At 44.1% G+C, this 24,119-nt stretch overlaps 1 protein-coding gene across 7 annotated transcripts in view; it reads right to left on the bottom strand.

Moving 5' to 3' along the window:
• PALM2AKAP2 (PALM2 and AKAP2 fusion) overlaps window positions 1–24,119 on the bottom strand; it is a 339,279-nt gene that overhangs the window by 108,515 nt on the left and 206,645 nt on the right. Inside the window, exon 1 of one of the 7 annotated variants that reach the window (XM_079112570.1) lies at window positions 1,650–1,805. The exons of the other annotated variants lie outside the window; for them this stretch is intronic. The gene's annotated coding sequence lies outside the window, so the exon portion shown is untranslated. Of the gene's footprint in view, window positions 1–1,649; window positions 1,806–24,119 lie in introns of those variants that run through there. 7 annotated transcript variants of the gene reach the window in all.

Below are 24,119 nucleotides of genomic sequence, written 5' to 3'. Positions count from 1 at the left end.
GAGCTGTCTAATTAAATTGGGAACACTTCCAGGAAGGAAAGTATGATGCTTAAGTGAACTCTAATCAGAACAAAGACCAGGAAACAAATGCCTGGAATCACGGTGGCAGATGGGCTTGTCCTTCTTCAGCCTCCAGGCGCCTGTGAACGTGTGCTGGGACAGAAAGGCACTTCCCAGGAGAAGAAAACTTCCTCACTGATTCAAAGATGTAAGAACCATACAGACGTGATGAGCGGAGGAGAGTTCCTTGTCCACGACAACCACCTTCGGGAGTCTGTCCGGCTATGGGCGCTGCACTCCATGCTACAGGGCAGGGTACTGACTTGTCAAAGTCTGAGCACGCAGTGCGTCGGGGCCAAACCGCTACTACCCCTCTCGGGAAACGGGCTGTACCGGGTCTGGAGAGAGAATGCACTGCCTCCCTAAACGAATCACTTCTGAGGCCCCTTTTTTGTGGGCTGGGAGGGATCCCCGGGGCTGGCGGGCGTCTGGCATCAGTGCTGCGAAGCTCGGCGAGCCCAGCTGCTCGGTGCACACAGCTCGGCCTTTCGCCTCATCCGGCCACCTGCGCCACCGCTCCCGGGGCGACTCCAGGCTCTCACGAGCTTCCTTTCCTCCGCTTCTCTAGAACTGATAGGGGCCGCCAGAGTTTCTTTTTGCTCATCCCAGCAGGCGCGTCGCCTCCACCGCCCTTACAGGCACAGCTTGCCCAGCGCTCTCCCCCGACAATCGCCTCCTTCCATTCCTCAAGGGTCCCCACGAAGGACCAAAGAGCCGTGGCCCGGCTTCTTCCCGGATAAAACACCAGATCCGAATTGCTTAGGGACCAGCCTGGCTCGGCTACGACCTGGGGCACCCTCTCGCTTTCCGGCACAAGAGCCTCTCCCTCCCCCGGCATCGTGTCCGGAGTTCAGTCTGAAAAGGCTCGGGCTGGCTGGGGACCAGGCCAGCTCAGGTCTCAGTCACCTCGCAAAGCACATGCCTTTCCAAAAATGACCCCAGTGCCGCCAACCCAGAAGGCAGGACCAGCGCCTCCCACGCGAGTTGAAACCAGTGGCTCCATCCATAGTCCGGTCTGGAGAAATAACCACAGCCACGTTGGATTTCACTGCTTTTCCTGTACATCTCGGTTGTGTACGTGAAAAGAGGGTAGGGTGACCCCAAGTTTATTTTACTGACTGATTGCTACTGAGGATTGAACCAGAAGCGCTTTCCGCATTACCACTGAGCTACATCCCCAGTCTTTTTCATTTTGAGACAGTCTCGCTGAGTTGCTGAGGGTCTCCTAAATGGCTGAGGCCGGCCTCCAATCTGTAATCCTCCTGCCTCGGCCTCCCGAATCTCTGGGGTTTCAGGCGTGCACCACCGCGTCCAGCCTACGTTAATTTTTTTAAAAAAGCCTATATATAAGCACTTAATGGAGCAGCCCAAAGCCTGGCCCTCCCCAAACTTAGGAACTCAAAAGCACATGGCGAAAATCCTTCCAGCCAGACCTATTTCCCCGCAAATGATCCGCTACGTAAGGATCATTAAAAGGACCTTTAAAACCCGCGGTGCTTCCGAGGACTCCCAGATTTTTAACCCTTCGCCGATCACCCTTTCTCCATACCCAGGGACCAAAACTGCCGCGCCCCCGTTTGGACACCCACCTCTGGGCACCGGCTCCCGCGGGCGCACTCCACCAGTCCGGCTCCGGAGCCGCGCGTCGTCCACCTTCTACTTGGGGCGTTCGGGAGAATCAGAGGAAAGGCGCGCGACAGCCCGAGGCTGGGGCCAGCGCATCTGCCGCGAGGCTCGGCGGCGGGGCGCACTGGAAACCACCGAGCCCGCCCGCCCGCTCCCGGCCCCGCCCCTTCCCCGCCCCTTCCCGGAGCCCAGGGTAGGCGGTCTGCAACTCTCCACCCCTGTCCAACCCCCTCTCTGTGGCTCGGACTGTCTGCACAAACGCCAAGAGATGAAAGAGCGGAGGGACTGGAGGGATGGAGAGGTGACGAGATGGATGGAGCACGCGAAGCGGAGGAGGGCACTGTGTCCCGGCAGGTGGACTTGTGTTCGCGCACGGGTGGGAGTGTCCGCCACGGGCCAGTGGGCGTGTGTGGTGTATGCACACGAGTGCCTGCGGGAGTGTTCGCTGCCTGTGCGCGTTCACAACGCCAGGGGCTGCAGAGTTCGCACCGAGGGGGCAGAGAGCCTCCGGTCCCTACTCAACACCAGGACTGGCCCTGGTGTAAGCGGGACCTCTGGAACTGGTTCGGGAGTGCGTCTTGGTGCAGTAATGTTGTCCTGATGTGTTTGGGGGCTCCCTCTGATGCACTCCTGAGGCCGAGATGTGGATAGAGGCTGGAAGATGCTTGCCAGAGCTTCTGCTGCCCTCCGAGCGCGGCAGCCGGTAGCTTTGTGGTGTCAAAGCGCGCGTGTTAACAATGCCAGTGGCGGGGAAGGAGGCAGCTGATACTCAGCGTGGGGCTCGATTAGGCAGGTGGCCAGTCATCCTTCACCCCGGAGCGGTCTGAAATTTCAGTCTGTCATCCCCTCCCCCACCATGAATATTTAAATAATGTTAATGGCCCTTTGAAAATGGACCATCTAGAAATCCTGAGAGAACACAAATACACAAATGCCCTACCCAGAAAACAGCCTATAAAAAATAAAGAAACTATTGAGTGTCCTACTCCGCTTTATAGCATGTTCTATGCAGAAGAAAAGCACATAAAGTCAGATTTCTTTAGGCATACTCTCCAGTATTGCAAGGCAGAGCCCCCTGAGCCCCGCGTTGAGTTTCCATCCTAGGGTGGCTTTCTCAATCCCTGGATGAGGTCCTGGACTCCTCTGAGTCAATTTTGCAAGTCAAACACGGCAGGAATGTAAAAGTGATCCACTTTATGCCTTGAATATAGCCCTTGCTGCTCTGCCACTGCAACTTATTTTTAAAATAGACACGTTTCTTCTCTTCCTCTCTCCCTGCTCCTCCCTAATCTCAGGGGAAACTGGATTACCTTTCTTCCCCATCCTAGACAGAGTTAATCTGTCCTAGAGTACACCCACCACAGGAACTAAGTAATCCAGACTTTGGGGATGGTACCTGAAGATCTCAAAAATGACTAACACCCAAATTAACAAGTGAATTATAACTCCAACAGAGAACACCAACACAGGGAAGGTAGACTTTGAATCACCTCTTAAAAGCCTCCTGCTGCTGATGGGAAGAATCACAGCCCCAGGGACAGGACTCCCCGGGTCTCTCCTTTGCTAGCAAAGCAATAAACCTTTTTCTTTTTTCTTAAAAACATGTTCTTGTCATTGGATTAGCATCAGGGAACAAGGGCCAGAGCTTTCCGCAACGGGAAGACACTCCCAGGGCCTGACTAACCCACAGAGGTCCCTGAGTACTAGTACAAAGAAGTGCTACCTTTGGGAACTACCCCAAAGCCCATGTCCACCAGGGATGCAATAAACCTTGAGCTTTACTTGACCCTTTACCCAGGGAAGGAGGATAAAGCCTACCAGGGAGACTTCAACTGTCCTCAGGTTCCTGAATGTCAATAGGCTCCTTTTTCTTAGCATTTAGAGATTGTTTCATATCCTTTTTGTTTATTTGGCTTTATACTAATGAATTTCAATAGCATTTTTTGGCCAGTGGCTATAGATCTAAAGCTTCAGCCTTCCAACAACTTCCTTCCTTCCTTTCCCCTGTCCCAGCTCTCTTCCTCCCTCCCTTTCTTCTTTCTCTCTTTTCTTTCTTTCCTCCTTTCCTTCCACTCCACATGTCCTTAATTAAATGAGTTAAATATGTGGGTGCCCTACATCTATTTTTCCTTTTTGCTTTTTGCAGTGCTGAGGATCAAACCCAGGCCTCATACACACTACACAATACTTTTCTACTAAGCCACAACTCCAGTCCTTTACTAATCTGTTTTTAACATTTTAATATCATGTGAAAACTCACACTGAAATGAGCATGTAAGGGTGCACAGCTATTTATTCATATGGACCACAGACACTCCAAGGAAGGATTCTAAAATTGTAGCAGAGGTGATACTTTATAAGCAGTACCACGACAAGTACTTCATCATTCCTCATAAATTCCGAAGTGAGAGTAAATGTAAAATTTACAAATAAAACTTGTTCCATTACTAAAAGAGTAAAGCACGTTACACCAATCTTACTGTGAATTATTTCTTTTCTAAAGCAATGTCAGTGTTTCACTTTTAATTAACTTTATGTTTGGGAATGAAGCTCAGGCTCGAGTGCTTGCCTAGCATGCAGGAGGCCCTGGGTTCAATCTCCAGGACCATCAAAAAATGTATTACTTTCAAGTATTATTCTACAGCTGGGTGTGGTGGTGCACCCCTTAATCCAGATACTCAGGAGGCTGAGGCAAGATGATTGCAAGCTTTGTCAGGTTGGGAAAATTGGTAAGAACCTGACTCAAAATAAAATAAAAAGGACTGGGGATGTAGCACAATAATAGAGTGCTTTTCTTGAATGCTCAAAGCCCTGAGCTCAATTCCCAGCACTGCAAAACAAAACAAAAATGCAGATTCCTGGGCTCCACCTTTAACTAAATTAGAATCTGGGGAAAGAGAGCTAATAATACTGTATTTAACAGCTCCCATGTGATTTTTATTTTTAATCTTTTACAGCGCCAGAGATTGAACACAGGACCTTGTGCATGCTACACCAGCGCCCTATCCCTGAGGTACACCCCAAGTCCTTTTTACTTTACCTTGAGACAGGTTTCACTTGGCTGCCCAGGCTGGTCTGAAACTTGCTATCCTTCCATCAGAGTCTCCCCAGAAGCTGGGATTGTAGGCATACAGAACCATGCCCACTGCCCATGTGATTCTTAAGAATGAGAATCTGAGAAACTGTGTAAATGAGAAAGTCCGATTTCATCACTCAGGGCTAGCTTTAAGGTAGGTTCTCCTCTTTTTTTTTTTTTTTTTTTTCTTCCTAGTTGTAGATAGATGCAATACTTTTATTTTATTTATTTATTTTCATGTGGTGCTGAGGTTTGAACCCAGTGCCTCATACATGCCAGACAAGTGTTCTACCACTGAACCACAATCCTAGCCAAGACTGGGTTCTTAACACAGGTTTCTTAACACAATAACAGTTATTAGAGCTGAGAACATTTTAGGATACAAGCACATTTATTCTCCTAGATTTTTTTTCTTTTCTTTTTTTTTTTTTTTTTTTTGGTAACAGGGATTAACCCCAGGGGCCCAGGGGTGCTTAACCACTGAGCTACATCCCAGGCCCTTTTTATTTTGAGACAGGGTCTCGCTAAATTCCTGAAGGCCTCACGAAATTGCTGAAGCTGGCTTTGAACTCAGGATCCTCCTGCCTCAACCTCCAGAACCTCCAGAACCTCTGGGATTACAGGTGTGCGCCACCACGCCCGACTTCTCCTTGATATTCTTTAGGAGCACATTTGAAGCAAATAAATGACTACTAATTCTGTGAAAGCACTGTAGCTAAAGCTATAAATGTTACATGCTCTCAAAGGTCTTACATCCTCTAAGACACAAAACCTATGGAAATTTTCTTAGGGAGGGAGATTAGGATTTGTTTCTCTGTGGCCTAAGTACATTTACTGTTCCTGTTGCCTCTCTTATGCTGCTGACCCACTTTATACTGTGCCCTGAGCAAGAGCAGCCTCCAGGGGACTCAAAAAGTAGGATGTATCTATCAAAAACATGCAAAAAGCTAGGTGTCTGGGAAGAGTCAGCCTAGACACAGGTCAACAGAACCTCTTCTCTGCCTCTCTCCAAACTGAGCCAAATTAACTAAATCCAACAAATAATAATGACCTAAGAGTAGACAGATATCCCAAAGCTTAGAGAAGAGTAGAAACTGGAAAAAATACTTGTGAGTGGCTCAGAGAAATGGGCTGAAATCCAGGAGAGACCAAGTCTAGCCTATCATAAAAGAGAATTTGCATTTCTCTTTCTAACAAGGAAAAAGACCAAGAAGCATGGGCTGGGAGTGATTCCCAAATGCTAAACGAATCCCACGGAAAAGAAAAGTTTGCTATAGGGGAGAACAGAGTAAGACAAAGAGGGAAATGCACACAAAAACAACCAATGGGCTAGCTGTCATCAAACTAATAGCTATAGGTCAGTGGGACTTTCCATCAAGAAGTAGCGGAAGAGATCATTGGAAACTAGGAAAAATCTCATGCCCAAAGGCATGCCCATGGAACCAGATGCACCACTGAAAATTTAAAAGAGTAAACATATTATCTCTATTATGTGAAGAATTCTTACACATCAAATAAGAAAATCAAAGAATATCACCACCTCCTTAGCAGAAAAATCAAATCTGTAGTTGGGTAAATAGGTGCAATTGGCTATTAAGCTTGTAAAGAAATAAACTGTTTTAGATGGTTTTGACCTGACAAGAATTTTTTTTTTTTTTTTTGGTTGAGGGGATTGAACCCAGGGGCACTTAACCACTGAATCACAGCCCCCAGGCCTTTTTGTATTTTATTTAGAGACAGGGAGCGCTGGGGATATAGCTGTTGGTAGAGTGTTTGCCTTGCAAGCACAAGGCCTTAGGTTCAATCCCCAGCACTGCAAGAAGAAAAAAAAAAAAAAGTCTCTCTTCCTATTTAGAGACAGGGTCTCAGCAAGTTGCTGAGGCCGGCTTTGAACTCAGCTTTGAACTCATGATCCTCCTACTCAGCCTCCGGAGCCACTAGATGCTCACCACTGACAAGAACAATTTTAGAGGAGAAAAGCTTATGTGGTGTTCACAGTTTCAGAGGTCTCAGTCCACAGATGGCTAGCTCCATTGCTGTGGTCCCAAGGTGAGGCAAAACATGGCAGAATAGTGTGGTGCAGGAAAGCAGTTCAGGGGCTTGACATCAGAAAGCAGAGAGAGCTCTGCTCAGACCTCAGTAACCCACCTCCTCAAACCACACCCTACCTGCTTGCAGTTACCACAGTTAATCCATTCAAGTGGATTAACACACCGATTAGGTTAAGGCTGTCATAACCCAATCATTTCACCTCTGAAAGTTCTTGTATTGTCTCACATGTTAAGCTTTTGAGGAACACCTCATATCGAAACCATAAAACTCTTCATAATTAAAGAAGTGAAAATGCCAAGGTAAAATTTTTTAAATACATGGGTAAATACATAAAATACAAATATTAACTGTTGTTGAGGGAACAATTAAAATCATATGGTAGGGCTGGGGATATAGTTCAGTTGGTAGAGTACTCACCTCGCATGCATAAGGCTCTGGGTTCAATCCCCAGCACCACAAAAAAAAAAAAAAAATTGTAATAAGAAATTGGTTACTCCTGAAAAGAATTTGGTACTATCGCTTGAGATTAAAAAAAAAAAAAAAAAAATTTAAATGCCAACATGGGCTGGAGATGTAGCTCAGTGGTAGAGCAATTGCATAGCACAGGCAAAGTCCTGGATTCAATCCTCAGTACCACACTTACACACACAAACACACACACACACACACACACACACACACACACACAAATACTTAAACCTGAAATTCACTTTTGGAATTCAAAAGATTATAAAATCTCTGGAGTCAGATGAAAGACTGGGAGGGTAAAGGGGAGTCAGTGAATAAGAAATTCCAGATCATGCAGCAGGGCAAAATAAAGAATAGTTCACATACACTTGGAAAGTTGTTTTGGTGTTACATTGTGACATAGGCTCTCCTGGTAACCCATCGCCCTCTGAAAACAGCATGTGTTTGGAGAACTAAAGTCAAGGGGCTTTCCTGTGGCTTGGTGTAGGGTGGAGATCAGGAACAAGGAGGCCAAGTGGATGTGAGAGTAAGAATTCAGAAGAAAAAGGAAATCAGGCCAAAGTGACCAATAAAACTAACCCAAACCTACTGTGGCCCTGTGCTGTGGTTTGGGTGTATCCCCAAAATTCACATGTTAGAATTCCAGTGCCCAAATCATATATTAATGGCATTTGGAGGTGGGGTCTTTGAATAGATAAGGTCATTAGAATAGATAAGGTCATCAAGGTGAGGCCCCCATGATAACATTAGTGACTTTATAAGAAGAAGAAAGACTCAAGCTAACATGGTGGCTCTCTCATCAAGGGATGCCTCCACCCCTTGAGCTACCGTGCCACAAGAAGCCTTCAACAGATACTGGTGGCACAGTACCCTTGACTTCCCAGTCTCCAGAACCATGAGCTAAATAGAGGTATTTATAAATGATCTAGTCTATGATATTCAGTTACAGCACAATATTCAGCAACAAAAAATGGACTAAGGCATCTGACTCAAGTTCAAAATACATAAAAATAGTGAGGTATGTACTGGACAACCTCCAATACCATGCTGCAAGGAGTCCAAGCAGTTTTAACAAATGTAACAGAAGAGAATTAGCCCTGTAGGCTGGAGCCCCTGAAACAGCTGGTCAACCAGTCCTAGAACTCATTCCATCACTTGCTCATTTTTTACTCAAATGGGGATTATACTACTCATCTGGATGTTTTGTATGCTCTTGGAGTCCCCTATTGACATATTTCTCTGCTGATCTTTTGTTTTGCTTTGTTTTGTTTTGATATCAGGGGTTAAACTCAGGGGCACTCCTGAGTGACATCCCAGTCCTATTTTGTATTTTATTTGGAGACAGGGTCTCACTGAGTTGCTTAGCGTTTGGCTTTTTGCTGAGGCTGGCTTTGAACTCGTGATCTTCCTGCCTCAGCCTCCCGAGCCACTGAGATTACAGGCCTGTGCTAATTCATATTCATTCTCTCTCTCTCTCTCTCCCTCCCTCCCTCCCTCCCTCCCTCCCTCCCTCCCTCTCTCTCTCTCTCTCTCTCTCTCTCTCTCTCTCTCTCTCTCTCTCTCTCTCTCTCTCTCTTTCTTTCTCATGCCAGGAATTGAACCAGGGGCACTTAGCCCCTGAGTCACATCCCCAGTCCTCTAGCTGATTCTTTTTTTTTTTTTTAAAGCAAAATTCACATTTTATTTAAATTGTAATACACTATATAAAATTGATCTTCTTCACCAAAAATAACAGCAATATTTTCTGTATTACTTCCAGATAAACCAAAAAACATTTGCTTTATAAGTTTTCCAGGTTTTGCTGATAAATCAAGATAAGACAGGAAAAATAGTCCCGGTAAGACAAGAAAACAGACAAGTTGTTTGCCCATACCGATGACCTCTGATTCTGTCTTGACCATGAAGCAGAACTGTTCATTAGTGACCTGCTTATGAAGATGGAGGCTCAACAAAGATCTAATGCAGGCTCTTCCACTCAGACTTTAACTATAATGTGTTCCTTTAAGTTCTTTTGATGAAACAAAATCTACACTGAAATCTGTTTGGTAAGCTCACAACACTCTGGTTAATTTCCTTAACTGTCCATTATAGATTTTTTTTTTTTTTTATTGTAAACAAATGGGATACATGTTGTTTCTCTGTACATGGAGTCAAGGCATACCATTTGTGTAATTATAAATTTACATAGGGTAATGTTGTTTGATTCATTCTGTTATTTTTTCCCTTCCCCCCCACCCCTCCCACCCCTCTTTTCCCTCTATACAGTCCCTCCTTCCTCCATTCTCACCCCCCTCCCACCTCCCATTATGTGTCATCATCCGCTTATCAGTGAGATCATTGGTTATTTAGCTGATTCTTAATTAAGGGCAAAAATGACATCTCTAGGCCGATCGAGTGGCACACACCTGTGATCTCAGCTATTCAGGAGGCTGAGGCAAAAGGATTGAAAGTTCTATGCCAGCCTGGGCAACTTAACAAGACCCTGTCTCAAAAATAAAAAAAAGGGGGGGGGCTGGAGGTATAGTTCAGTGGTAGAATGCTCTGGATTCAATCCCAGCACCATCAAAAATAAGTAAATCAATAAACAAAATTAAATAAATAATGTAAAAATAGGGGTGGCTCAGTGGTAAAGATATCTCTAGATCAAGCTTCATTGCCTTTCATAGCAAGGATGATCCTTCCATAGTGTTTTAAAACTTTCTGAATACAGAACATAGAAGGTAACAAATATATCAGTCTGTAGACTTTTTTGTCTACAAAAAAGTCACCAGGAGGTGACTTACATCCACAGCTCCTTTTTATTTTTTAATTTTGAGACATGGTCTCACTAAATTGCCCAGCCTGGCTTGGAATTTGCTACCCTCCTGCCTCAGCCTCCCCTCTAGCTGGGTTTACAGGTGTGCACCCGAACACCAGGCAGTCTGGACACTCTCCCTGATTTACAATTGTGGTTTATCCCATTAATAAGAGGTTCTTCTAAAAGTGCTCTTCTCTACGGGTAGGAGTGGTGCTGGGTGGGGGTTGACCCTGAAGATGCTTCTAAGTCAGTGTATCTCCAGCTGGCTTTCATGAGAAGTGGATGGGAAACCGTGTGTGTGTGTGTGTGTGTGTGTGTGTGTGTGTGTGAGAGAGAGAGAGAGAGAGAGAGAGAGAGAGATTCCCTGGAGATCTGGGTCCACATGGGCTTGTTTTCTGTGAGTCTCTCACAGGTCTGCTTAGGGACCACCTGGAGTGCACACAATCCCCCAGGTAGGGGGAGGAGCCAGCAAGCCCCCATGCCCCTGACCCCCCCCCACCCCCCAACCCCCGTGTCCTGTGGAACACTTGGCCACCAGGCTGTGTTTACCCCCCTTCTTGGCCCAGTGCTGCGGCTTTTCCTTCACTTCCCTTCCAGGGTGGTTGGCTTCCTGTGCCTGAGCAAGTTTCTTTCCTGCCTGTTGCACGTTTATTTCCTTATCCTGCATCCTCACACTTGGCCTTTCCTCTGCCAAACCTCTAAGGTAAGGAAGTGGCAGTCTGTGTACGCTCACCCCAGCTGCTCTAGCCTTTTAAGTCCTTTAAAAACACTCCCATGAGATACTCCCAGCCCACGCAATGCATGTCCATCTAATTGTTTTCCTTGGGTCCCACACTGTAGCTGAGCTGTGCCTTCTCACTACTTGACATCGCTTTCCAGATTGCCCAGTGAAATAAACATTCAAATGGTTCCAATATAAAGAAACAGGCCGGGCACTGTGATACATGCCTATAATCCCAGTTACTCAGGAGGCTGAGGCAGGAGGATTGCCAAATTTGAGGCCAGCCTCAGCAACTTAACAAGACCCTATCTCAAAATAAAATAAAAAGGGCTGGGGATATAGCTCAGTTGTAAAACCCTCCAGGGTTCAATTCCTAGTAACCATTCCCCCCACAAAAGAAAATATTGTATTCGAGTATTACTTTGGTAATTAACAACAACAAAGTCCTATGAGGTCTTTGTTTCTTGGCCAAGAATTTTATCTTATTTAAGAATTGGAGCATTAAAAAAAAAATCTAGTCAACACTCCAGAGTGCATGCCTTAATGGAGAGACAGCATAACACAAGGTACTCACTCATCAAGCATGGCATTAAAAACACAAGACATGTCTAATATATTTGGAATGTATACAGTCGAGATGCTGGAATAGTGGCCCAGTGTGAAATTTCAGAAAAGTTTTCATCCAGTTGATCAAGCAAATATAATTCTCATTGGTGACCTTTTTTTGGGGGGGAGAGAGGTGCGGGGTGGTACCAAGGATTAAACTCAGGGGCACTCCACCACTGAGCCACATCCCCAGTCCTATTTTATATTTTATTTAGAGACAAGGTCTCACTAAGTTGCTTAGTGCCTGGCTTTTGCTGAGGCTGGCTTTGAACTCTTGTTCCTCCTGCCTCAGCCTCCAGAGCCACTGGGATTACAGGCCTACACCATCAATCCCAGATGGTGACCTGGGTTTTAAATGTCCTTCATTTCCAGTGATGCTTAACTCCTTTTCCATTTTAAGTAAAATGAAGATTTTTTTTTTTTTTTAAGTGGTGCTGGGGTTGGAACCCAGGGCACTGTGAATGCTAGGCAGGGGCTTCGCCACTGAGTCACACTCCAGCCCCTGAGATGGAGACTTCTTTTGTTCTTGCAATGCTGGGGGCTGAACTCAGGGCCTCAGGCACGCTAAGCACATGTTCTACCACTGAGCTACAACAACAGTCTTGAGAATGATTTTTTCTTATGTTTTTTAAAACGAGACTATACACTTTTCTTAGTAATTTCCAGTTGTTTCTCTTCCACTAAACTATTACCATACAGGTCGTGACTTTATGGAAAGAATCCTACGAATTTTCAGCCTTATCAGGGAGAAACAATAAACATTTTAAGTTTTAATAATCTTGATTATTATACATGCAATCCTGACAGTAGCCTCTAACTTACTCATTACATGTTTTAATACTGACAACTGTCCAATGAGAAAATATCCTTTCTTTCTACTTTGTTGAGCATACCAAATGACTTACCCTAGTGTGAATATAAGTTCACCAAAGATGATGGAATATTTTTCTTTTTTCTTTTTTTCTTTTCTTTTCTTTCTTTCTTTTTTTTTTTTTTTTTTTTTTTTTTTTTTTTTTTTTTTTTTTTTTTTGAGACAGGATCTCACTATGTTGCTTAGGCTGGTCTCAAATGGCTGGGCTCACCCAATCCTCCTGCCTCACCCTCCTGAGTAGCTGGGACTACTCCCAGGTCCAGCCTGCCCAGCTCATTTTAGGTGTATATACACAGACTAAGTTAATTACTCCTCTGAGTCACGGGAAGATTATAAAGTGTTAAGATCATTTACCTATGGCGAATGTTAAGAGCTTCTTCTGCAGCATTATTAACAGCCTCTGTTAGATGGGGACCTTGGCCAACATAAAATCATTTTGGAAACTATAAGAGTTTATAATGGAGTCGACTAAAACAGGGATGTCGTGGATTCTCCGACACATCAAGTAGGTGCCCTCTCTACAGCTCCCAGCTCTCTCCCTCCCTTTCTTCCCTCTTGGCCTGCCTTCCTTCTTTCACTCTTTCCTTCCTTGGGCTGCCTCCTTTCCTACTTCCCTTCCTTCCTTTTCCTTTTAAGCCACTGCATAGATAATTTCAGGAGCAAGCACTGCAAATTCAAATACTTTAAGAAGCCAGGCAGGTACTGACTGTGAAGTGATGTACGGACTGGCTAAGATGAGACAGGCAAACTCAAGGACCAGAGCTGTGTGTTCCCATCAGCCCTGGGGCTGCTTCTCCTGGGTTACCTGGGGCTGGTTTTTTGTTTTGTTTTGTTTTTTTGCTTAGATGGGTGAGGGCCTACCGGAATGTTAGAGACTCATTAGAGCTAAGATGAGAATTATACACCACTCAATTCGCTTTTTTCATTTTACAAAATAGCAAATGTCACTGAAAAACAGGGTCTCTGGAGCCCAGGGGCTGGGTTTGTATCTCAGCCCCTCCGTCCTTCCAAGTCTTTTCTTATCTTCTCCAGGACACTGTCCCTCCCCTGCAACAGAAATATTCTCTCATCTCATCTCATTATTTATATGCTATGTTTTCTTCTGCTTAAAAAAAAATCTCATATACATACACTTACATGAACCGAACTATACCGCGCATTTAAAACTTGAAGTGGGGAGATTTCATGTTGTTTCTTTACAATAATTAAACCTCAGAACAACTTCCTTATGCCTTTAATTCTGCAGCTACCACTTCGACTGTCTGTCCTCCCAAGAGCAAGCCTCTGAGGAGAGTCTCTGCTTGTCGACTCCACTTCCCAATCCTCCACTTGCTTCCTCTGCCCCCATCACACCAACACAGCACGTGTCAAAATCACCATGACCTCAGGGTGGCCAGACCTGGTGACCATTCTCAGAACCCATCTGGCCTACTCTTTCAACAGGATTCGGCCCTGAACCTCATTGCTCCTTTTCAAATGGCTTCCTTTATCTGCCTTCCAGAACATTCTCTGGGTTCTCCTCGGAGCCCGCTGGCCATTGTTTCTTGGTATCTGTTGCCAGTTGTGCTATAGTTTGGATCTTAAATGCTCCCCCCCCAAGGCCCAAGTGTTAAGACTTGGTCTCTAAACTGTGTTGCTACTGGGAGGTGGCAGAACCTTTGGGAGGGGGCCTTAGTCCTTAGGTCATGGGGGCATGTCCTGAAGGGAATAGTGGGACCCCAGTCTCTTCTTTTTTCTCTCTTTGCTCTTTGACTGCAATAAGGCGAAGAGCTTTCTCCTCCACATGCTCTGGCCACTATGTATTGCCTTGCCACAGGACCAAAAACTAACAGGAGCTATCAACCATGATTAAATAAACCTTTCCTTTTTTTTTTTTGGCAGTGCTAGGGATCAAACACAGGGCCTCATGCAGGGCCAGGCAACCTTTGGTATTTTTAAGTTAACAATCTCATATTTTTTGTTATAGTAACAGAAAGCTGACTGACACAGGCTTCTCATCTTCCCAAACTTCAATTTGGGATAAATCACAACTTGGGGCTCAGACCCCTCCTCCCTCTCAGGCCAGTTCTCTTTGATTTCAATCAATCTATGGCTGTGCCCTAATGAATCCTAAATTATATCTCAGCCTGCCTCTCTCTGGAACTCCAAACTCATATTTACCCCCTCCATGGAATGCCTAGAAGTCATCTTAAAAGTAACAAGTACACAGAAAAACCTGCTCTTTCTATAGACTTGCCATCTGGACAGAGACAGACTCTCTCCTTTTCACCATAACCATGTCACCCATACCTTGAAATACTCATTTTTTTTTTTTCCCCACAGCACTTGTTACTATTCTTCAAATAATCTGTTTACCTTCTAGGTTTTTTATTTTTTTTAATCGATTTCCTGCTACTCAGATGAGTGTACTACATGGGTGCAGGGACATGGTCTCATTTCCCAATTTCTAGGTGCTCAAAGGTTGGCATAGAGTAAGTGCTCATTAAGTACTTTTTTTTTTTTTTTAACAAAGTGAAAAAAAAGACTGAAAAGTCCCTCTGTTCATGGAGCTTATACCCAAATAGAGCTTGGAGAATCAGAAAAGACAAATGATAAAGGAGAAGATTGCCATAGATAATAGGAAAGAAAACCAAAAAATTAACCCATGTAGATATTAGAAGTGCATCATATATCAAGTGGGGAAGTTGCTATAAAGGAAAATAAAGCTGAGTGAGGGATCAGTGCTGATGGTGGTAGGAGATGAGTACTATTTAATATAACACAGTCAAGAACAAACTCTTGAACAAGGTGACATTTCAGCAGAAACCTGGAAAAAGACCTGAGAAAAAACATGGGGAAAACAAGAGGAACAGTATTCTGGCATAGGGAACAGCATGTGTGGAGACTCTGGGCAGTCATGTCTGCAGCAGCCAGAGGCCTGCAGAACTAAGGAATGTGGGTGAGAGGATGGTGGCAGCGGGTCAGATCATAAGGTCCTTGCAAGCCTCAATAAGAACTTGGGATTTTTTTTTTTCCTGAATGTGATGAGAAGCCACTGAATTATTTCAAACAGATAAATGATTTGATTTGGTTTAGGCTTTTAAAATATCACTGTGGCTGCTTCTGTGTGAAGTGTGCATTGCAGAAGAGGAAAGTGGGGGCGGGGAGAACACTTGGAAGCTATGGTAGTCATCTGGGCAAGAGGTGACCATGACTTGAAGCAGATGCTATGGTGAAGCGGTGATGGTGGCCGGGGGACCAGGCTCCAGGCATGGACGGTGAAGCGATGTCCCCAGGAGGCCTTCGATACACACCTACTCCTCATGTGCATTCCTCACATGCATTTATCCACGCACAGGTACCAGATGCACGTCCTGAACTTCTTACTCTCGTTTCTATCAAACATTCCTACTAACCAGTTCAAAACAATTCCTATCTGGTCAGGGCTTCTAGGAAATTTCTTTTCAAAAGCAAAGTAGCAACTCACCAAAAATGCTTTCTGAAGTTTATTGGGTAAAATAGATCTTGGATTTTCCGGGGGTAAAAATGCATTTTTAAAATATTAAACCAAGATTTTTCCATAAAGTGATGCTAGGAAAGAATTTAGTATTTCCTATGAAAAGATCCTGTTGACCCCACGTTTCTAACATTTACCATGGGTGAATAAAATCGGCCTTTTATTTTTGTGTCCTATTATCTGTGGCATTCTTTCCCTTTAACTCCTTAATCACAAAACCCAGCTATTTTCAGACATGTCACTTACACAAAGAATGTGTTTCTTGAACGTTATTGACTTCCCTCCCTGGAGAAGGCACACTCTCTGCTCTTTTCTTTGCTGTGGGTCTGAACTCCAAGTGAAAGCTTAGTTGTGAGGCGGCCCATTATTTCCCAAGAAATGTGAAGGCGGAGGAGTAAGGCGTGGGTCACAGGCAGTAGGTGCTCTGGAGCCATGGTCAGGGCACGAGCTGGGAGCGGACCCCTCATTACGCCTCTGATTCTGGGGAGGGCCTTCCACATGTTGCTTTGTGTCTGTGCCTCAGTTTCTTAGCCTTTAAAATGGGGGCAACTGCATAGTATCTATTATGGGTTTATGGTGAGCACTGGATAACTTAATGCTTATAAAGGCCATGGAACATCCTTTTAGATTCCCAATAGGTGTTAACTGTTTATTATTATTTTTAAGTGTGTCTGCCCACTGCTTCTTAACTACTTGGTGGCCTGTCCAAAACACTAGGGTGGCCTTAGATCAGACAAGTTCTTGACTAATTCCTTCTAGAAGATCATAGCTATCTTCCTGTCTTAAAGTTTTATTAAGATATTTTACTTCTTTTAAGAGAAATACTCATTGTAAGGAAAGCCATGCACTATGAACTCTGAAATATTACAGGCTTAGGATTGAAGCCTGCTGAAACTCTTCCAGAATCTGTAACCTTGAACAAGGTATTTAAGTTCACCCATTTCTTCATCTGTACCACGGGGGACAAGTAAGAGTGCCTATCTCGTGGTGCCACTGTGTGTTCCAGGGAAGGATGCAGCTCGTAGTGTTGAACAGTGGCTGGTCCACGGGAACCACTGGGGGAACAATAGGAGTGAGCAGGGAGGGCGGGGAGGGAGAGTGGGACAGTAGGAAAAAGGGAGGAAGAGGAAAAGAAAGTAGGAAAGGTGGGTCAAGGACTGTAGGAGGAGAATATTTGCTGCAATCCGTGTGCAGCCTGGGACTGTGCTGCACCCCTGTAATCCCAGGGATTCAGACGCTGAGGCAGGAGGATTTTAAATTTGAGGCCAGGCCTCAGCAATTTAGCGAGACCCTCAGCAACTTTGGGAGACCCCGTCTCAAAATAAAAAAATGAAAATAAAGAGCTGGGGATGTAGCTCATGGTAAAGCTCTCCTGGGTTCAATGCCCAGCACCTCCCCTCCACCAAAAAAAAAAAATCCACACGGAAGAGAAAGGGTTACTTTAAACAGATGCCACGGAAGATGCAGGATGCATATCGTTATTTGAAAAAGAAAAAGATTCTCTTTGCAATGTCATTTCTAAGAGGGATTTTCCTATGCCACTCATAGCCTTAATATAAACTTGGAAATTTTGTTCATATTTTCTTTAAAGAAACCAGCATTTCTAAAACACGTTAAGAATAACAGAACCACATGCCTATAATCCCAGCTACTCAGGAAACTGAGGTAGGAGGATTGCAAGTTTGAGGAGAGCCTCGGTATCCTTATCTTAAAATAATTATAATAATAACAATAATAAGAAGAAGACTACTGGCTCAGTGGTAGAGCATGGTCAAGAACTGGGCTTGATTCCCAGCACCGCAAAATTAAATAAAAATGAAAATAATAAGCTGGGCTCGGTGGTGCACACCTGTAATCCCAGAGACTCAGGAGGCTGAGGGAGGAGGCTGAAGCAGGAGGATCGCGAGTTCAAAGCCAAAGCCAGCCCCAGCAAAAGTGAGGTGCTAAACAACTCAGTGAGACCCTGTCTCTAAATGAAATACAAAATAGGACTGGGGATGTGGTTCAGTGATTGAGTGCTCCTGAGTTCAATCCCCAGTACCAAAAAACAAAAAAGGAAAAGAAAAGATAGTAATAATTATTAGTGAATGAATGTTGTCTAACTCAACTTAAATAAGGTTTTGTCCTCAAAATTTCCAAAGGACTTATTTATAATGTATTTGAAAAAATTACCCCCCAAACTTGAACCTGCTTAAATATGATGAGTTCCATACAAAAGCATGTGAAATCAGTCATTAATTTTTTACTTAAATATCCACAAATACTGTTACACATGGCATAACATTGAAATACAGGTATCTTAGAAAAAATTAAAAATGGCCCACAGTTCAGGTCTGCTGGGTGTCGTGAGCTCTAACAGACACTGGACCTGTGAATGCTGAATTTCTCCAGATTGAAGGAGAGCCCTAGTTTCCAAGGCAGGCCCCGCTGCCCTTATTTACTACAGTGGGTCTGTCTTAGGTTCGTGAATCACTGCAACAGAATGCTAATGGAAACTGTCATCAGAATGCTGATGGGAAGGAGACCCAAAGGCAAGCCGGAAAAACAACTGGACCTTAGGAACCAGAGAAGAGATGTGGCTGGAGAAATGTCCGAGGAGTTCCTGGAAGGTGTGGGTGGGCGCAGGGCTGACTCAAGACTAGTGGGCTCCTGGGCCTACAAGAGGGAACAGAGTTTCAGCAAATGCCAGTCAGAGGCCCAGAGAGATTTAATCAGGAAAGCAGATACACATTCAAGGGAGAAGGTGGGCTAGCTTGAAAGCCAGAGACGTGCTCTGGGGTCTCCTGACTCCTCTTCTTTTGTTCCTTTGCTTTATGCAGTGCTCAGGACTGAACCCAGGACCTCACACATGCTAGTGAGCACTCCCGCACTGAGTCACATCCACAGCCCTCTGACTGTTCTTTCAAAGGAAACTTGGAAAGGGGTGGGTGTGGGAAGGGAGGAGGTGATGTCATCAGTCGGGTGGTCCAAGATGGTTTATGGTGACGGGGTCTATGGTGGTCTGCTTGTTCTCAGTTCTCAGGATCCTTGAACATATATGGTCTCATGATCTGATCTATAGATAATGCTGGAAGTCCGCTAAATTATAAGTTTCCTCACATATTCTCTCTCTCTTTTCTTAATCTACTTATTGGTGGGTGAACTAACTGTGCACAAGGTAATTAGTGTGAGTGATTTTTATGGTAACTGTAAGATTTACAGATTTACCAGAAATTTGGGAGTGGCAGGCCTGGGAGAACTGAGTTAGGGTGTGATAGGCCTGGAAAAGTATGCGGAACTGTAAATTAAAATTAAATTTTCTTGTCCTTCCTTTATGTCTCCTTTTTAAATTTCATCTCTCCTACTTCACCATCAGGTAACCTGCAGCTCTGCCTTTGAAGAATGACGAGTGCAAAGACAACTACGGTACAGGTCCTCACTGATGGGACCCAGGCAAGGAAGACCTTCTTCACCCGTCTGCACACAAACATCAATGTTTTGTTTTACGAAGCAAAACTGTAGACATGGTCTTTAAGAGCAAGGGTTACTGGGGTTACATCTGGGCTCTGGCATTCTGTGACTCTGTGACCTTAGAAAAGTGTTAAATAAAGATGATAGGAGGCTATGGTTTAGGACCGGGTTCCTGCACTGGGTCCCAACAGACTAGACTTGCCAGCTGCGGTGGTGCACACCTATAATCCCAGGAGGCTGAGGCAGGAGGATCTTGAGTTCAAAGCCAGCCTCAGCAACATCGAGGTGCTGAGCAACTCAGTGAGACCCTGTCTCTAAATAACATACAAACTAGGGCTAGGGATGTGGCTTAGTGGTTGAGTGCCCCTGAGTTCAATCCCTGGTACCCAACAACAACAACAACAACAAAAATACCCCAACAGACCAGACTAAAAATAAAAATGCAGTCACCAGGCTAAAGTTCCAAGTTGCTGAACCAAAACTAAGTTGTTTACTTATAATTCTAAGAAATCAGGAGAAATGTGAGCTAACAGCCAAACTTCAAAAAAAAGGGCAAGTTTCTACTGGAAGAATCATAAAGTTCCCGTGACCCTGATCCTGAAGAACAAGGTAATCTGAAGCCGGGCACAGTGGTGCACACCTGTAATTGCAGCGAGGTGGGAGGGTGAGGCAGGAGGACTACAAGGTCGAGGCCATTCTGTGCAATTTTGTGAGACCCTGTCTTAAAATTTATTTATTTTTTATAAAAAGGAGTGTGCTCGGTGGTAGAGCACATCTTGGTTCAATCCATAGTACTGCAAAAAAAATTAAAGGTAACCTCAAGTAATCTGACGTTAACCAAATCAGTTACGCCTCTATTGCTCTGTCTCCCTGTCACTGCCTTAATAGGAAAATAACTTTGAAATGACCAATCCCCTTTTTGTTCTGTTTCAGCTTTCTTTAGTCCCCTGTAAAACCAGCCTGGAGCCTGAGTGTGCAGACCACTGGCCTAGCATGCCTGAGGCCTTGGGTTCTACCCCTAGCTCTGCAAAGAAAAAAATAAAAAACCAACCTCCTCAGCCGGCTCACTGCGACCTTTATTCTACTTTATGGGATGAAGCGTTGCTTGATTCTTGAATCACAGCTCAAGGCAATTAAGATCTTGAAAAATTGTTGTAAACTTGTTCTTTGACACAAATTACTTAATCTCTCTGCACCTTGTTTCCTTTTTCTGTACAGTTTTTTTTAATTTTTTATTTTTTTGGTACCAGTGATTGAACCCAAGGGTGTTTAACCACTGAGCCACATCCCCAGCAAAAATCCCGCCCCCTTATTTTATTTAACTGAAGTTTATTAGAAGATAGAAGGTGCTGGAGATCAAAACTCACAGTCTGTGAGCCCATGGAAAGTAAGGTGACAGCCCTGTACCCTCTCCTCCAGCCCAGAGCCCTTGGGACAGGTAGTGGGATGGTAACTGCTGGTACCTTTTCTTTCTTTTCTTTTTAAAGTATGTTTTTAGTTGTATATGGACATAATACCTTTATTTTATATATATAATATATATATACATATATATATACATACATACATATATGATATATTTATTTAGTTGTAGGTGGACACAACACTTTTTAAAAATATTTTTAGTTATAGGTGGACACAATACTTTTATTTATTTATATGTGTGCTGAGGATCAAACCCAGTGCCTCACACGTGCGAGGCAAGAGCTCTAACCACTGAGCACCAGTCCTAGCCCACAACACGTTTTTTTTTTTTTTAAATTTTTATGTGGTGCTGAGGATCAAACCCAGGGCCTCACACGTGCGAAGTAAGCACTCTACCACTGAGTCACAAACCTAGCCCTGGTACTTTTTTTTTTCCAAAAACAGACAACTAATTAGAACAAATTTTTAAAAATTAAAAAGAAAAAAAGAATGCAAGCTAAAATAAATGTCACATCTCTGCTGGCTCATGTGTAAGGAAATAGCAACTACTGCAATGGTAATAAGCTCAAGTGACATAAAAGATCAAGTGACTTAAAAGAGCCCGGCTCTTGGCACATAGACCTATTAGGGTTTTGCAGCCTTTCCTCCTGGTCAGGAAATCAATCATCCTGTCTGAGCTTATGTCGCCTTTCTTTTTTTACACACAATTTACATGTGTGTCATGATTTTTGCCGTTTTGGTTTTTGCTTTTTTGGCAGGGCTGGGGATTGAACCCATGGCCTCATGCATGCTAGGCGAGTGTCTACCACTGGGCTATATCTCTAGCCCCAAGGAGTGTACTTTTTAATTGTAAATTTTTACTACATCAGGAAAAATCAAGGGGGAAGGCCACTGGAGAATGGGTAGAAGAAACGAAAAAGGCATTTGACAATTTTTCAAGATAGGAGCACTAGATGCTCACTTAATCTCAAATATTTATGTAATGAAGCAAGATCATTCTTTCTAGGAATCCAACAGCTTGTCCCAAGAATTATGCTAAAGATTTAAGAGGCTTCTGCTATCTAACTTGTTTTAGAAGGATAAGGCCTATCATAAATGACCCACATGAGTTCTACCCAGGTTTTCAGAAATAATTTCTGATCATTTGGGACCCTCAGGGACATAAACAATCATTTATTCATACATTAAGTGAGTAGGCAGACAGGTTCCCTGCCTAAATGGGAACTGCCTTTTAACTGCACTAGAGACCAACAGTTTACATCAGTAGGATCTGTGTTCAGTATGCTTGACTTAGTTCTGTCAGAAATTGTAGACTCTGGTACTAACAAATGCGCCCTGGTTCGTGCCTACTATTCCAGTGACTCAGGAGGCTGAGGCAGGAGGATCATGAGTTCAAGGTCAGCCTCAGCAACCTAGTGAGGCCCTAAGCAACTTAGCAAGACCCTGTCTCAAAAAATAAAAAGGGAAGGGGATGTGGCTCAATGGTTGGGTACCCCTGGGTTCAATCCCCAGTACAAAAAAAAAAAAAAAAAAGGCTGGATTGGGGCAGATCAGTCTTGAGAAATCAGGCATATTTGAATGTGGACTCTGACCTGGAAGATAGAGACAAGACAGTTTCTAGGGCTTTCACCTCATTAGTCATTCCCACCGCTGGAACACTCCAAATGTGCGTAGAAGGAAATACACTGATGTGCTCAGGAAATATTTGTGAATGTTTCGGAACTTTTGCTGGGAATATCCAGGTCAATGCCGTCTATTTTAGGAGATAACTGCTAAGAGACAGGGAATGTTACCAAGTCACGGAGTTGGTAAAATCATAAGAATATTTCATCAACATTTTAACTATCTGCAGCAAATGAAGTCAGACCAACAATGATCGCACAGCTGAAATGAAGATCCTAGCCTAGAACAGGCTTCAGAAAGTCATCGTATGGGGCGGGGCATGTGTCTCAGTGCAGAGTGCCCCTGGGTTTAATCCCCAATGGCAAAAGAGAAAAATTGGAAAAAGAAGGCCCAATTTCCCCAAAAGGTCAATCAGCATGACAATAAAGCTCCCTCTGCCTTAATCTTTACAAAAAGTAACTTGATGCTAACCCGTCAGTTATTTTTATGCTTTTGCCTTTCTGTCCCCACCTGACAAAGTGAGTATCTCGGAAATGACCCATCCACTTTAGTTCCACTGTTCCTGCTTTTTCTAGCCCTTTTCTGTTTCCAAAACCATCTTCTCAGCCAATTGAAACACTTATTCCACTTTATGGAGTGAAGGATTACAGGGCTGTAGAATCGGAAAGAAAGCCAACTGAGGTCTTTAAACCAAATTGTAACTTGTCCTTCGCTAATTGTGGTCCCTGAAATGGGAGGGGAGGGAAGTCATAGCTGGGAAAGAGAGAGCGAGAAAGGGATCTAAACTCACAAATAATACCAGACTACAATGATCAAAATCCGGACACATTTATCAGTTCCCTTCACCTCCTTTACAACGCCCCTACTGCCTGTGGCTTCTGCACCCGGCAAGTAAAAATACCCAACACCCAGTTAAATTGGAACTTTAGGTAAACAAACAATTTCTTAATACAAGTACGGCTGATGCAATGTTTGGGGGCATATTACTGTTAAAAAAATTTTCGTTGCTTATCTAAAACTTAAGCTTGGTGTCTAGCATTTCCCTAATAGCACAGGGGATTGAACCCAGGGCCCCAGGCATACTAGGCACACACACTACCACTGAGCCACACCCCCAGCACTGGGGACCTGTATTTTATCTGGCTAAGCTACTTCTGCCCCATCCTTGGAGCTCTCCTGCTTGAGCTAATGAAAACATGGATGTGCATTCATTAATACTCAGATAGAGAGGATACAGAAGTGTCTTCACCTAGGTTCAAAACCTGGCTCCAGCACACCTGGCTTTGGGGTCTGGGGTAAATCACCTTGCTTTGCCATGCCTCAGTCGCCATGTCTGCAAAATGGAATTTGTAACCGTTCTTCCTTAGCAGGGCTGGTTGGGGATTACACGAGATGGCGCATGTAAGGCCTAGCATAGGGCTAAGCTCAGTGCAGACACACAGTGAACAAACAAAAGGGGCCAGGGAGAAGGTACCTGAGATCTTTCATTAGCCTGGAATATTCCCATCTGTACATCATAATGAGGAGCTACTGATGGCTATGAGTACATTTATTTAACAAATAGGAAGTAGCATGTTGGAATAATAAATAACCAATGTTGATACAGTATGTTATACTTTAGAACAGAACCTGGCATCTCCATTTCCTCTAAAATACGTATTTTTTATTCTTATTTTTAAAATTATTCGTTTTCATTTTGTTCTCTGATATTAGGGATAGAACCCAGTGCCTCTCACCTGCTAGGCAAGTGCTTTACCACTAAGCTCCACCCCCAGCCTCAAAGGTGTCTTTTAAAGGAAATTCAAGACAGTGATTCTTTAAGAGGAGGCATCCTGGAAATTAACCCAC

This window comes from Sciurus vulgaris (genome assembly GCF_902686455.1).
Source record: "Sciurus vulgaris genome assembly, chromosome: 15".
Taxonomy (NCBI): domain Eukaryota; kingdom Metazoa; phylum Chordata; class Mammalia; order Rodentia; family Sciuridae; genus Sciurus; species Sciurus vulgaris.
This window is presented reverse-complemented; position numbering and strand designations above follow the sequence as displayed.